This window comes from Salvelinus alpinus, chromosome 13 (assembly GCF_045679555.1).
Source record: "Salvelinus alpinus chromosome 13, SLU_Salpinus.1, whole genome shotgun sequence".
Classification (NCBI taxonomy): Eukaryota; Metazoa; Chordata; class Actinopteri; order Salmoniformes; family Salmonidae; genus Salvelinus; species Salvelinus alpinus.
In genome coordinates, this window is record NC_092098.1 from 53,901,483 (window position 1) to 53,918,394 (window position 16,912).

The 16,912-nt window shown below is 45.8% G+C and overlaps 1 protein-coding gene across 1 annotated transcript in view; it reads right to left on the reverse strand.

Moving 5' to 3' along the window:
- LOC139537932 (relaxin receptor 2-like) overlaps window positions 1-16,912 on the reverse strand; it is a 145,249-nt gene that overhangs the window by 59,324 nt on the left and 69,013 nt on the right. The window lies entirely within an intron of this gene.

Genomic DNA, 16,912 nt, shown 5'->3' on the forward strand with positions numbered 1-16,912 from the left:
CCTCATCTCACCACACCTCCCTCCACATCTTACCACACCTCCCCCTCATCTTACCACACCTCCCCAACATCTTACTACACCCCGCCCCCCACATCTTACCACACCTCCCCCCCACATCTTAACCCTCACATCTTGATTTTTTTTGTCATTTCCGGTCACATATTGTAGACTTGTTTACGTGCTGCTGTGCATTTTGTTGCTAACCTTACTTTGCTACCTGTCACGCCCTGACCATAGAGAGCCTTGTTATTCTCTATTTTGGTTAGGTCGGGGTGTGACTAGGGGGGGGTGTTCCTATCTAGGTTTATTATTTCTATGTTGTCCTGGTATGGTTCCCAATCAGAGGCAGCTGTTTATCGTTGTCTCTGATTGGGGATCATATTTAGGCAGCCATTTTCCCCACTGGTTTTTGTGGGATCTTGTTTGTGTGTAGTTGCCTGTGAGCACTCCATGACTTCACGTTTCGTTTGCTGTTTATTTGTTTTTTTTGTGAGTTTCCTTTATTAAACATGTGGAACCCAAATCAAGCTGCACGTTGGTCTGAGTATATTTCCAGTTCGTACGACGATCGTGACACTACCTGCTTTACAGCCGCACTTTGAACTTTACGCTTATTACTTTTTAATTACCGCTAATATTTTTTTTTGTTTTTCCATCCCTCAACTTTTTTTCATTCAACTTTTTCACTCCGGATGCTTTATCTGGACGAGGTTCGTCAGGACCTCCACCAGCCGAAACTAAGTAGTAACATTAACATGATGCCTTCTAATTGCAGTCACTCTACTCATAAAATACAGGAGAACGATCGCCTTACGGCGAGGATAGCTGTGCTGCAAGCCCAGCTTCAGACGCAATCGTTAGGCAAGGGTAATTTAAGTGTAGGAAAGGATGAAACAGCGTCTGTGCCACCAGTAAGTACAGATAGTAATGTTAGTATAAATCCCATCGCACGGTCCCCGCAGCCGGACAACTTTCTCATGGCTTCTGGAGGGAAATGCTGTAGGAATGCTCAACCGGTGTCGCTCATTCAGCCGACAGAAACTTTCAACCGGTTCTCCCCATTAAGCAACGAGTCAGAGTCCGAGGCCGAGCCTCTGAGACGCTGAAGCCTCCGACCATTAGCTCTGACAAATTGAAAACCCTAGTCATTGGTGACTCCATTACCCGCAGTATTAGACTAAAAATGAATCATCCAGCGATCATACACCGTTTACCAGGGGGCAGGGCTACCGACGTTAAGGCTAATCTGAAGATGGTGCTGGCTAAAGCTAAAACTGGCGAGTGTAGAGAGTATAGGGATATTGTTATTCACGCCGGCACCAACGATGTTAGGATGAAACAGTCAGAGATCACCAAGTGCAACATAGCTTCAGCGTGTAAATCAGCTAGAAAGATGTGTCGGCATCGAGTAATTGTCTCTGTCCCCCTCCCAGTTAGGGGGAGTGATGAGCTCTACAGCAGTCTCACAACTCAATCGCTGGTTGAAAACTGTTTTCTGCCCCTCCCAAAAGATAGAATTTGTAGATAATTGGCCCTCTTTATGGGACTCACCCTAAACAGGACCAAGCCTGGCCTGCTGAGGAGTGACGGACTCCATCCTAGCTGGAGGGGTGCTCTCATCTTATCTACCAACATAGACAGGGCTCTAACTCCTCTAGCTCCACAATGAAATAGGGTGCAGGCCAGGCAGCTCGGCTGTTAGCCAGCCTGCCAGCTTAGTGGAGTCTGCCACTAGCACAGTCAATGTAGTCAGCTCATCTATCCCCATTGAGACTGTGTCTGTACTTAATGTTAAATCCCTCACTTCCAAGGCAGTTATAGTCACTACACAAACACACCTCCCCCACATACACTATATATACAAAAGTATGTGGACACCCCTTCAAATTACTGGATTCGGCTAATTCTGTCACACACGTTGCTGACAGGTCTATAAAATCGAGCACACCGCCATGCGATCTCCATAGACAAACACGTGGCAGTAAAATGGCCTTACTGAAGAGCTCAGTGACTTTCAACGTGGCACTGTCATATGATGACATCACGTTTGTCAAATTCCGGCCCTTCCTAGAGCTTCCGCGGTGATTGTGAAGTGGAAATGTCTACGAGCAACAAAGGCTCAGCCTCGAAGTTGTAGAAGCTCACAGAAGCAGAACGGAACCTCCCGAGTGCTGAAGCAAGTATCGCTGAAAAATCGTCTGTCCTCAGTTGCAAGTTCCAAACTGTTCGTCAGGAGCTTTAATGAAATGGGTTTCCATGGCCGAGCTGCTGCACACAAGCCTAAGATCACCGTCTGCAGTGCCAAGCGTTGGCTGGAGTGGTGTAAAGCTAACTGCCATTGGACTCCGGAGCAGTGGAAACGTGTTCTCTGGAGTGATAAATCACGCCTCACCATCGGATGCCAGGAGAACACTGCATGCCCTAATGCATAGTGCCAACTGTAAAGTTTGGAGGAATAATGGTCTGGGGCTGTGTTTCATTGTTCGGGCCCCTTAGTTCCAGTGAAGGGAAATCTTAACGCTATAGCATACATTCTAGATGATTCTGTGCTTCCAACTTTATGGCAACAGTTTGGGTAAGGCCCTTTCCTGTTTCAGCACGACAGTCACCCTGTGCACAAAGGTCCATACAGAAATGGTTTGTCGAGACCTTTGTGAAAGAACTTGACTGGCCTGCACAGTGCCCTGCCCTCAAGCCCATTGAATACCTTTGGGATGAATTGGAAAGCCGACTGTAAGCCAGGGCTAATCTCCCAACATCAGTGCCCGACCTCACTAATGCTCTTGTGGCAAAATGGAAGTCCCTGCAGCAATGTTTCAATATCTAGTGGGAAGACTTCCCAGAAGAGTGGAGGCTGTTATAGCAGCAAAGGGGAACCAATTCTTTATGAACGCCATGATTTTGTAAGATGTTTGACTAGCAGGTGTCCACATACTTTTGGTCATGTTGTGTATGTATATCAATTAATTGGTGAGGGCTCTGCAACAGTCTGCAGCACCCGACCTCAACCTAGTAATCTCTGAAGTAAAATCTTTACTGTTTGCTGATGATCTGGTGCTTCTGTCCCCAACCAAGGAGGGCCTACAGCAGCACCTAGATATTTTGCACAGATTCTATCAGACGTGGGCCCTGACAGTGAAATAAATAATGGAAATAATGGTGTTCCCAAAAAAGGTCCAGTTGCCAGGACAACAAATACTAATTCCATCTAGAAACTGTTGCCCTAGAGCACACAAAAAAACGATACTTACCTCGGCCTAAACATCAGCACCGCAGGTAACTTCCAAAAAGCTGTGAACGATCTGAGAGACAAGGCAAGAAGGGCCTTCTATGCCATCAAAAGGAACGTCAAAATGTCACATCCCAATTCGGATCTTGCTAAAATACTTGAATCAGTTATAGAACCCATTGCCCTTCATGGTTGTGAGGTCTGGGGTCCGCTCACCAACCAAGAATTCAGAAAATGGGACAAACACCAAATTTAGACTGAGTGCAGAATTCTGCAAAAACATTCTCAGTGTACAACTTAAAACACCAAATAATCTATGCATAACTAAATTAGAACAATTCCCGCTAACTATTAAAATCAAGAATAGAGCAATCAAATTCTTTAACCACCTAAAAATAAGATTCTCGGGCCTCCCGGGTGGCGCAGTGGTCTCTCGGTTCGCGCCCAGGCTCTGTCGCAGCCGGCCGCGACCGGGAGGTCCGTGGGACGACGCACAATTGGCCTAGCGTCGTCCGGGTTAGGGAGGGTTTGGCCGGTAGGGATATCCTTGTCTCATCGCGCTCCAGCGACTCCTGTGGCGGGCCGGGCGCAGTGCGCGCTAACCAAGGGGGCCATTGGTGCGGCTGGGTGCACGGTGGGTTGTGCTTCGGAGGACGCATGGCTTTCGACACCTACAACCCCGTACGGGAGTTGTAGCGATGAGACAAGATAGTAATTACTAGCGATTGGATACCATGAAAATTTGGGAGAAAAGGGGGTAAAATTGATTACAAAAAATAATAATAATAAGATTCTCAAACCTTACATAACAAAGCCCTCACTACAGAGTCCCCTCTGCCAGCTGGTATGAGGACTGCTAACAAACACAAACAGACCCCACAGAGCCCCAGGACAGCAACACAATTAGACCCAATCAAATCATGAGAAAACAAAAAGATAATTACTTGACACATTGGAAAGAATTAACAAAAAAACTGAGCAAACTGGAATGCTATTTGGCCCTAAACAGAGAGTACACAGTGGCAGAATACCTGACCACTGTGACTGACCCCAAAATTAAGGAAAGCTTTGACTATGTACAGACTCAGTGAGCATAGCTTTGCTATCATGAAAAAACACCATAGGCAGACCTGGCTCTCAAGAGAAGACAGACTATGTGCACACTGCCCACAAAATTAGGTGGAAACTGAGCTGCACTTCCTAACCTCCTGCCAAGTGTATGACCATATTAGAGACACATATTTCCCTCAGATTACACAGATCCATAAAGAATTTGAAAACAAACCCAATGTTGATTAACTCCCATATCCCACTCCTCCTTTGGTGATGCAGAGGTTAACCCAGGCCCTGCAGTGCCTAGCTCTACTCTTATTCCCCAGTCGCTCTCATTTGTGGACTTCTGTAACCGTAAAAGCCTTGGTTTCATACATGTTAACATCAGAAGCCTCTTCCCTAAGTTTGCTTTATTCACTGCTTTAGCACACTCCCCAACCCTGATGTCCTAGCCGTGTCTGAATCCTGGCTTAGGAAGGCCACCAAAAAATCGGAACATTTCCATCCCCAACTACAACATTTTCCATCAAGATTGAACTGCTAAAGGGGGCGGAGTTGCAATCTACCCCAGAGATAGTTCTGTCATACTAAACTCGAACCCAAACAGTTTGAGCTTCTACTTTTAAAAATCCATCTCTCCAGAAATAAGTCTCTCACTGTTGCCACGTGTTATAGACCCTCCTCAGCTCCCAGCTGTGCCCTGGACACCATATGTGAATTGATTGTCCCCCATCTATCTTCAGAGTTCATACTGTTAGGTGACCTAAACTGGGATATGCTTAACACCCCGGCAGTCCTACAATCTAAGCTAGATGCCCTCAATCTCACACAAATTATCAAGGAACCTACCAGGTACAACCCTAAATCCGTAACCATGGGCACCCTCATAGATATCATCCTGACCAACTTGCCCTCCAAATACACCTCTGCTGTCTTCAACCAGGATCTCAGATATCACTGCCTCATTGCCTGCGTGCGAATTGGTCTGCGGTCAAACCACCACCCCTCATCTGTCAAACGCTCCCTAAAACACTTCAGCGAGCAGGCCTTTCTAATCGACTTGGCCCGGGTATCCTGGAAGGATATTGACCTCATCCCGTCAGTAGAGGATGCCTGGTTATTCTTTAAAAGTGCTTTCCTCACCATCTTAAATAAGCATACCGCTTTAAAAAAAAATAGAACTAAGAACAGATATAGTCCTTGGTTCACTCCAGACCTGACTGCCCTCGACCAGCACAAAAACATCCTGTGGCGGACTGCACTAGCATCGAATAGTCCCCGCGATATGCAACTTTTCAGGGAAGTTAGGAACCAATATAACTCAGTCAGACACATTCAGTCAGGAAAGCAAAGGTTAGCTCTTTCAAACAGAAATGTGCTTCCTGCAGCACTAATTCCAAAAAGTTCTGGGAAAGTTAAAGAAAGTAAAGTCCATGGAGAATAAGAGCACCTCCTCCCAGCTGCCCATTGTACTGAGGCACTGAGGAAACACTGTCACCACCGATAAATCCACGATAATTGAGAATTTCAATAAGCATCTCTCTATGGCTGGGCATGCTTTCCACCTGGCTGCTCCAACCTCGGCCAACAGCTCTGCACCCCCTGCAGCAACTTGCCCAAGCCCCCCCTGCTTCTCCTTCACCCAAATCCAGATAGCTGGTGTTCTGAAAGAGCTGCAAAATCTGGATCCCTACAAATCAGCTGGGCTAGACAATCTGGACTCGCTCTTCCTAAAATTATCCGCCGCCATTGTTGCAACCCCTATTACTAGCCTGTTCAACCTCTCTTTTGTATCGTCTGAGATTACTAAAGATTGGAAAGCGGCCGCGGTCATCCCCCTCTTCAAAGGGGGAGACACTCTAGACCCAAACTGTTACCGACCTAAATCTATCCTACCCTGCCTTTCTAAAGTCTTCGAAAGCCAAGTTAACAAACAGTTCCCAGACCATTTCGAATCCCAACATACCTTTTCCGCTACGCAATCTGGTTTCCGAGCTGGTCATGGGTGCATCTCAGCCACGCTCAAGGTCCTAAACTATATCATTACCGCCATCGACAAAAGACAGTACTGTGCAGCCGTCTTCATCGACCTGGCCAAGGCTGTCGACCGCATTCTTATCGGCAGACTCAACAGCCTTGGTTTCTCAAATGACTGCCTCGTCTGGTTCACCAACTACTTCTCAGATAGAGTTCAGTGTTTCAAATCGGAGGGCCTGTTGTCCGGACCTTTGGCAGTCTCTATGAGGATGCCACAGGGTTCAATTCTCGGACCGTATCTTTTGTCTGTATATATATCAATGACGTCGTTCTTGCTGCTGGTGATTCTCTGATCCACCTCTACGCAGACGACACCATTCTGTATACATCTGGCCCTTCTTTGGACACTGTGTTAACTAACCTCCAGACGAGCTTCAATGCCATACAACTCTCCTTCTGTGGCCTCCAACTGCTCTTAAACGCAAGTAAAACTAAATGCATGCTCTTCAACCGATTGCTGCCCGCACTTAGAATATGTGGACAACTATAAATACCTCATTGTCTGGTTAGACTGTAAACTCTCCTTCCAGACTCATATTAAGCATCTCCAATCCAAAATTAAATCTAGAATCGGCTTCCTATTTTGCAACAAAGCATCCTTCACGCATGCTGCCAAACATACCCTCGTAAAACTGACTACCCTATCAATCCTTGACTTCGGCGATGTAATTTACAAAATAGCCTCCAACACTCTACTCAGCAAATTGGATGTAGTCTATCACAGTGCCATCTGTTTTGTCACCAAAGCCCCATATACTACCCACCACTTCGACTTGTATGCTCTCGTTGGCTGGTCCTCGCTACATATTCGTCGCCAGACCCACTGGCTCCAGGTCATCTATAAGCCTTTGCTAGGTAAAGCTCCGCCTTATCTCAGCTCACTGGTCACCATAGCAACACCCACCTGTAGCACGCGCTCCAGCAGGTATATTTCTCTCGTCATCCCCAAAGCCAATTCCTGCTTTGGCCGCCTTTCCTTTCCTTCCAGTTCTCTGCTTCCAATGACTGGAACGAATTGCAAAAAATCACTGAAGCTGGAGACCCATATCTCCCTCACTAACTTTAAGCATCAGCTGTCAGAGCAGCTTACCGATCACTGCAGGTGTACACAGCCCATCTGTAAGTAGCCCATCCAACCACCAACATATTTGTTTTTGTTTTTCTGCTCTTTTGCACACCAGTATTTCTACTTACTCATCCTCATCTGCACATCTATCACTCCAGTGTTTAATTGCTAAATTGTAATTACTTCGCCACTATGGCCTATTTATTGGTTTAAAAAATAAAGGAGAGCCGCACTCTCTAGGAGCTCAGATACAAACATATTTAGGTCCAACATTTCGACAGACAAGCTGTCTTCATCAGGGTAATAGTTAGACTATTTATTGCCTTTCCTCCTTACTTCATTTCCACACACTGTATACAGATTTTTCTATTGTGTTATTGACTGTACGTTTGGTTATCCCATGTGTAACTCTGTGTTGTTGTTTTTGTCGCACTGCTTTGCTTTATCTTGGCCAGGTCGCAGTTGTAAATGAGAACTTGTTCTCAACTGGGGTACCTAGTTTAAATAAAGGTGAAATAAAATTGAAAAAATACCACAGTGTGACAAAACAGCAGCGAGAGTTGTGACCTGTTGCCACAAGAAAAGGGCAACCAGTGAAGAACAAACAACCTTTGTAAATACAACCCATATTTATGTTCATTTATTTTCCCTTTTGTACTTTAACTATTTGCACAATTGAAATTGAGAGAGAGAGAGACAGAAAGAGACAGAGAGAGACAGAGACAGAGAGAGAGACAGAGACAGAGAGAGAGAGAGAGACAGAGACAGAGACAGAGAGAGAGAGAGAGAGAGAGAGACAGAGAGAGACAGAGAGAGACAGAGACAGAGAGAGACAGAGACAGAGACAGAGACAGAGAGAGAGAGAGACAGAGAGAGAGAGAGAGACAGAGAGAGAGAGAGAGAGAGAGAGAGAGAGAGAGAGAGAGAGAGAGAGAGAGAGAGAGAGAGAGAGAGAGAGAGAGAGAGAGAGAGAGAGAGAGAGAGAGAGAGAGAGAGAGAGAGAGAGAGACAGAGAGAGAGAGAGAGAGAGAGAGACAGAGACAGAGACAGAGACAGAGACAGAGACAGAGACAGAGAGAGAGAGAGAGAGAGAGAGAGAGAGAGAGAGAGAGAGAGAGAGAGAGAGAGAGAGAGAGAGAGAGAGAGAGAGAGACACAGAGAGAGACACAGAGAGAGACACAGAGAGAGACACAGAGAGAGACAGAGAGAGAGACAGAGAGAGAGACAGAGAGAGAGACAGAGAGAGAGAGAGAGAGAGACAGAGAGATAAAGAACATCTACAGATTGTGACATCTGTCTGATCTTTCTAAAGGACTTGATCACAGGGTTGAGAGTGCTGTTGATGACAGTCATCAGAATGATAAGGAGAACATTGTTTGACTTTTAAAAAGACATCAAGATGCTTAGACTTTAATGACTGAAGAGTTTTACTGAAACCACTTAATGGCAACAACAATCATCATAAAGAGATCTAGTTGAGAGAGAGAGAGAGAGAGAGAGAGAGAGAGAGAGAGAGAGAGAGAGAGAGAGAGAGAGAGAGAGAGAGAGAGAGAGAGAGAGAGAGAGAGAGACAGAGAGAGAGAAAGAGAGAGAGACAGAGAGAGAGAGAGAGAGAGAGAGAGAGAGAGAGAGAGAGAGAGAGAGAGAGAGAGAGATTGGATTATAGAGTAAGTAGAGAGATGCCACCAAGGCATGTAGCCCAGCAGGTAATACAAACAGACAAGAGATTCCCTTTGACATCAACAGCACTAATGTGGTTTACTGCTGTTTTACAAACACGCCTGTAGATACGTCTGTATCTGAGGGATACAGAGACAGATACTCCTAACAGACTAACATTGTTTTACTTCCTGTTAAAACCATGCCTGGTAGATACCAAGACAGGGACTTCCTGTTAAAACCATGCCTGGTAGATACCAAGACAGGGACTTCCTGTTAAAACCATGCCTGGTAGATACCAAGACAGGGACTTCCTGTTAAAACCATGTCTGGTAGATACCAAGACAGAGACTTCCTGTTAAAACCATGCCTGGTAGATACCAAGACAGAGACTTCCTGTTAAAACCATGCCTGCAAGATACCAAGACAGGGACTTCCTGTTAAAACCATGTCTGGTAGATACCAAGACAGGGACTTCCTGTTAAAACCATGTCTGGTAGATACCAAGACAGGGACTTCCTGGTAAAACCATGCCTGGTAGATACCAAGACAGGGACTTCCTGTTAAAACCATGCCTGGTAGATACCAAGACAGGGACTTCCTGTTAAAACCATGTCTGGTAGATACCAAGACAGAGACTTCCTGTTAAAACCATGCCTGGTAGATACCAAGACAGAGACTTCCTGTTAAAACCATGCCTGGTAGATACCAAGACAGAGACTTCCTGTTAAAACCATGCCTGCAAGATACCAAGACAGGGACTTCCTGTTAAAACCATGTCTGGTAGATACCAAGACAGGGACTTCCTGTTAAAACCATGTCTGGTAGATACCAAGACAGGGACTTCCTGTTAAAACCATGCCTGGTAGATACCAAGACAGGGACTTCCTGTTAAAACCATGTCTGGTAGATACCAAGACAGGGACTTCCTGTTAAAACCATGCCTGGTAGATACCAAGACAGAGACTTCCTGTTAAAACCATGTCTGGTAGATACCAAGACAGAGACTTCCTGTTAAAACCATGTCTGGTAGATACCAAGACAGAGACTTCCTGTTAAAACCATGTCTGGTAGATACCAAGACAGGGACTTCCTGTTAAAACCATGTCTGGTAGATACCAAGACAGGGACTTCCTGTTAAAACCATGCCTGGTAGATTCCAAGACAGGGACTTCCTGTTAAAACCATGTGTGGTAGAGACCAAGACAGGGACTTCCTGTTAAAACCATGTCTGGTAGATACCAAGACAGGGACTTCCTGTTAAAACCATGCCTGGTAGATACCAAGACAGAGACTTCCTGTTAAAACCATGCCTGCAAGATACCAAGACAGGGACTTCCTGTTAAAACCATGTCTGGTAGATACCAAGACAGGGACTTCCTGTTAAAACCATGTCTGGTAGATACCAAGACAGGGACTTCCTGTTAAAACCATGTCTGGTAGATACCAAGACAGAGACTTCCTGTTAAAACCATGTCTGGTAGATACCAAGACAGGGACTTCCTGTTAAAACCATGTCTGGTAGATACCAAGACAGAGACTTCCTGTTAAAACCATGTCTGGTAGATACCAAGACAGAGACTTCCTGTTAAAACCATGTCTGGTAGATACCAAGACAGAGACTTCCTGTTAAAACCATGCCTGCAAGATACCAAGACAGGGACTTCCTGTTAAAACCATGTCTGGTAGATACCAAGACAGGGACTTCCTGTTAAAACCATGTCTGGTAGATACCAAGACAGGGACTTCCTGTTAAAACCATGTCTGGTAGATACCAAGACAGGGACTTCCTGTTAAAACCATGCCTGGTAGATACCAAGACAGGGACTTCCTGTTAAAACCATGCCTGGTAGATACCAAGACAGGGACTTCCTGTTAAAACCATGCCTGGTAGATACCAAGACAGGGACTTCCTGTTAAAACCATGCCTGGTAGATACCAAGACAGGGACTTCCTGTTAAAACCATGCCTGGTAGATACCAAGACAGGGACTTCCTGTTAAAACCATATCTGGTAGATACCAAGACAGGGACTTCCTGTTAAAACCATGCCTGGTAGATACCAAGACAGGGACTTCCTGTTAAAACCCTCGTTCTTAATGACGTTGTAAAGTGATGTCTGTTGGATATTATATCAGACAGGGATATCCTACCAACCTCAGGTAGTCTTAAAAACTTCTTATGGCTGAAGGGGCAGTATTGAGTAGCTTGGATGAAAGGTGCCCATTTCAAACGGCCTGCTCCTCAGTCATAGTTCCTAATATTTGCATATTATTATTAGTATTGGATAGAAAACACTCTAAAGTTTCTAAAACTGTTTGAATTATGTCTGTGAGATTAACAGAACTCATATTGGCAGGCAAAATCCTGAGTTGAAATCAAAACAGGAAGTCAGAAATCTGAGCTTGTCTGTATTCACCAGAGTCCCTTAAGAAATCCCCTTGAGTTATGAATGATGTTGCACTGCCTAGGGGTTCCACTAGACGTCAACCATCAATAGAAATTACAATGAGACTTCTATGATGTTGTGGGAGAGAATGAGAGCAGAATCAGTCAGGTGTCCATCAAGCAGCCATGCGCTGATCATGCCTTTTCCTCATGCAAGGCACTGACGTTCCATTGCTCACGCAGACAAGAACGAATACTCCGGTTGGAACTTTATTGAAGCGATATGTTAAAAACATCCTAATGATTGATTCAGTACTTAGTTTGAAATGTTTCTTCGACCGGTAATATCACATTTTGAAGTTTTTGTCCGATATAACGCTGACCAGAAATAGCGTTTGGATATGTAAACCAGACGCGCTAACAAAAGAAGGTATTTGGACATAAATAACAGATTTTTTCGAACAAAACCAACATTTATTGTGGACCTGGGATTCCTGGTGTGCTTTCTGATCTAGATCATCAAAGGTAATGGAATATTTATCATGTATTTTATTGTTTATAGTGATGCCATCTTTGCAGCTGTGGTATGCTACTTTTGAGCGCCGTCTCAGATTATAGCGTGCAATTATTTTTCCGTAAAGTTTTTTTTTCATCAGATGACACTAGCGTGCAATTATTTTTCCGTAAAGTTTTTTTTTCATCAGATGACACTCATAGGACTTCATGTTACACAATACATGCATGTTTTGTTTGATCAAAAAAAATTGAAATCTGACATAGCGGTTGCATTTAGGAGAGGTATATCTATAATTCAATGTGTATAACTTGTATTATCATCTATATTTATGATGATTATTCATGTTGAAACGATGGGCTATACAAAGTCACTTGATGTTTTTGCATTTAGTGAATCTTGTAGCCTCAATGTAAACTCAGATATTTTGATATAAATATGAATTTAATCAAACAAAACATGCATGTATTGTGTAACATGAAGTCCTATGAGTGTCATCTGATGAAAATAATCGAAGGTTAGTGATTAATTTGATCTCTATTCTGTTTTTTGTGAAAGCTATCTTTAGCTGGGAAAATGGCTGTGATTATTTTTGGTTTTGTGGTGACCTAACATAATCATTTGTAGTGCTTTCGCTGAAAAGCCTATTTGAAATCGGACACTTTGGTGGGATTAACAACAAGATTACCTTTAAAATGATATAAGACACATGAATGTCTGAGGAATTTTAATTATGAGATTTCTGGTTTTTGAATTTGGCGCCCTGCACTTGGACTGGCTGTTGTCATATCGGTCCCGATATCGGTACTGCAGCCATAAGAATTATTAATTAAAGAGAGATGTTGTAATGTACCTGGTAGGAACGAAAGACGCCTAGTGTTCTAGGAAAAGACAGAAAGGAACTCAGATATTGATTCCTTCTTGATCAATAAATACAGCAGAAAAATGTTGTTGTTAGCCAACTAGCTAGCCAACTTCTACCGAATAGCAGCACTGTAGAAACTCACATTACAACTTACATTACAACGGAACGACTTGATTAGCGTAGTGTTAGCTAGCTACATAGTTGTCTTTGCTGTCCTTGTATCCAAGATAATTGTGTAGTTTTGAGAAATTGTCGAGGTTACCTAGCCAGTTAGAGGTTACCTAGCCAGCTACACGTTCAAACAAAGTCAACAACGCAGCCACTGCTAGCCAGCCTACTTCACCGCCAGCAGTACTATATCATTTTAGTCAATAAGATTTTATTTTATTTTTGCAACGTAAGCTTAACTTCCTGAACATTCGAGACGTGTAGTCCACTTGTCATTCTAATCTCCTTTGCATTAGCGTAGCCTCTTCTGTAGCCTGTCAACTATGTGTCTGTCTATCCCTCTTCTCTCCTCTCTGCACAGACCATACAAACGCTTCACACCGCGTGGCCGCTGCCATTCTAACCTGGTGGTTCCAGCGCGCACGACCCACGTGGAGTTCCAGGTCTCCGGCAGCCTCTGGAACTGCCGATCTGCGGCCAACAAGGCAGAGTTCATCTCAGCCTATGCGTCCCTCCAGTCCCTCGACTTCTTGGCACTCATGGAAACATGGATTACCACTGACAACACTGCTACTCCTACTGCTCTCGCCTCGTCTGCCCACGTGTTCTCGCACACCCCGAGAGCTTCTGGTCAGCGGGGCGGTGGCACTGGGATCCTCATCTCTCCCAAGTGGACATTCTCTCTTTCTCCCCTGACCCATCTGTCTATCGCCTCCTTTGAATTCCATGCTGTCACAGTTACCAGCCCTTTCAAGCTTAACATCCTTATCATTTATCGCCCTCCAGGTTCCCTTGGAGAGTTCATCAATGTGCTTGACGCCCTGATAAGTTCCTTTCCTGAGGATGGCTCACCTCTCACAGTTCTGGGTGACTTTAACCTCCCCACGTCTACCTTTGACTCATTCCTCTCTGCCTCCTTCTTTCCACTCCTCTCCTCTTTTGACCTCACCCTCTCACCGTCCCCCCCTACTCACAAGGCAGGCAATACGCTTGACCTCATCTTTACTAGATGCTGTTCTTCCACTAATCTCACTGCAACTCCCCTCCAAGTCTCCGACCACTACCTTGTATCCTTTTCCCTCTCGCTCTCATCCAACACTTCCCACACTGCCCCTACTCGGATGGTATCGCGCCGTCCCAACCTTCGCTCTCTCTCCCCCGCTACTCTCTCCTCTTCCATCCTATCATCTCTTCCCTCTGCTCAAACCTTCTCCAACCTATCTCCTGATTCTGCCTCCTCAACCCTCCTCTCCTCCCTTTCTGCATCCTTTGACTCTCTATGTCCCCTATCCTCCAGGCCGGCTCGGTCCTCCCCTCCTGCTCCGTGGCTCGACGACTCACTGCGAGCTCACAGAACAGGGCTCCGGGCAGCCGAGCGGAAATGGAGGAAAACTCGCCTCCCTGCGGACCTGGCATCCTTTCACTCCCTCCTCTCTACATTCTCGTCTTCTGTCTCTGCTGCTAAAGCCACTTTCTACCACTCTAAATTCCAAGCATCTGCCTCTAACCCTAGGAAGCTCTTTGCCACCTTCTCCTCCCTCCTGAATCCTCCTCCCCCTCCTCCCCCCTCCTCCCTCTCTGCGGATGACTTCGTCAACCATTTTGAAAAGAAGGTCGACGACATCCGATCCTCGTTTGCTAAGTCAAACGACAACGCTGGTTCTGCTCACACTGCCCTACCCTGTGCTTTGACCTCTTTCTCCCCTCTCTCTCCAGATGAAATCTCGCGTCTTGTGACGGCCGGCCGCCCAACAACCTGCCCGCTTGACCCTATCCCCTCCTCTCTTCTCCAGACCATTTCCAGAGACCTTCTCCCTTACCTCACCTCGCTCATCAACTCATCCTTGACCGCTGGCTACGTCCCTTCCGTCTTCAAGAGAGCGAGAGTTGCACCCCTTCTGAAAAAACCTACACTCGATCCCTCCGATGTCAACAACTACAGACCAGTATCCCTTCTTTCTTTTCTCTCCAAAACTCTTGAACGTGCCGTCCTTGGCCAGCTCTCCTGCTATCTCTCTCAGAATGACCTTCTTGATCCAAATCAGTCAGGTTTCAAGACTAGTCATTCAATTGAGACTGCTCTTCTCTGTGTCACGGAGGCGCTCCGCACTGCTAAAGCTAACTCTCTCTCCTCTGCTCTCATCCTTCTAGACCTATCGGCTGCCTTTGATACTGTGAACCATCAGATCCTCCTCTCCACCCTCTCCGAGCTGGGCATCTCCGGCGCGGCCCACGCTTGGATTGCGTCCTACCTGACAGGTCGCTCCTACCAGGTGGCGTGGCGAGAATCTGTCTCCGCACCACGTGCTCTCACCACTGGTGTCCCCCAGGGCTCTGTTCTAGGCCCTCTCCTATTCTCGCTATACACCAAGTCACTTGGCTCTGTCATATCCTCACATGGCCTCTCCTATCATTGCTATGCAGACGACACACAATTAATCTTCTCCTTTCCCCCCTCTGATAACCAGGTGGCGAATCGCATCTCTGCATGTCTGGCAGACATATCAGTGTGGATGACGGATCACCACCTCAAGCTGAACCTCGGCAAGACGGAGCTGCTCTTCCTCCCGGGGAAGGACTGCCCGTTCCATGATCTCGCCATCACGGTTGACAACTCCATTGTGTCCTCCTCCCAGAGCGCTAAGAACCTTGGCGTGATCCTGGACAACACCCTGTCGTTCTCAACTAACATCAAGGCGGTGGCCCGTTCCTGTAGGTTCATGCTCTACAACATCCGCAGAGTACGACCCTGCCTCACACAGGAAGCGGCGCAGGTCCTAATCCAGGCACTTGTCATCTCCCGTCTGGATTACTGCAACTCGCTGTTGGCTGGGCTCCCTGCCTGTGCCATTAAACCCCTACAACTCATCCAGAACGCCGCAGCCCGTCTGGTGTTCAACCTTCCCAAGTTCTCTCACGTCACCCCGCTCCTCCGCTCTCTCCACTGGCTTCCAGTTGAAGCTCGCATCCGCTACAAGACCATGGTGCTTGCCTACGGAGCTGTGAGGGGAACGGCACCTCCGTACCTTCAGGCTCTGATCAGGCCCTACACCCAAACAAGGGCACTGCGTTCATCCACCTCTGGCCTGCTCGCCTCCCTACCTCTGAGGAAGTACAGTTCCCGCTCAGCCCAGTCAAAACTGTTCGCTGCTCTGGCACCCCAATGGTGGAACAAACTCCCTCACGACGCCAGGTCAGCGGAGTCAATCACCACCTTCCGGAGACACCTGAAACCCCACCTCTTTAAGGAATACCTAGGATAGGATAAAGTAATCCTCCTAACCCCCCCCTCCCCCTTAAAAGAGTTAGATGCACTATTGTAAAGTGGTTGTTCCACTGGATATCATAAGGTGAATGCACCAATTTGTAAGTCACTCTGGATAAGAGCGTCTGCTAAATGACTTAAATGTAAATGTAAATGTTGTTTCTCTGAAATAGAAGCCCTGCTTCTACATCTGCATCGCTTGCTGTTTGGGGTTTTAGGTTTCTGTACAAGCACTTTGTGACATCTGCTGATGTCAAGGTAAAACAATCTGTCGTTCTGCTCCCTGAACAAGGCAGTTAATTAACCCACTGTTCCTAGGCCGTCATTGAAAATAAGAATTTGTTCTTAAACCGACTTGCCTTAGTTAAATAAAGGTTAAATAAAATGTTACAAAAATGTAAGATGGGCTTTATAAATACGTTTGATTGACCTAGAAATGTTTTGAAGTTAGCTTTCGCTAACCAGGAAGGTCCCCAATATACCAACCTCAAATCTATGTAACTAGCTATCAGGTAGACTAGCTAACTGTCTTAGCTGGCATGCCTGCTATTAATAAGGTCGGTGGACTTTAGAAAAGGAAGCAATAACTAATAACTAAATGCACTGAATAAAGACTCACATTCCTTTCAATCTTTCACCCAGATTTTAGCAGAGATGCAGAGAAGAATA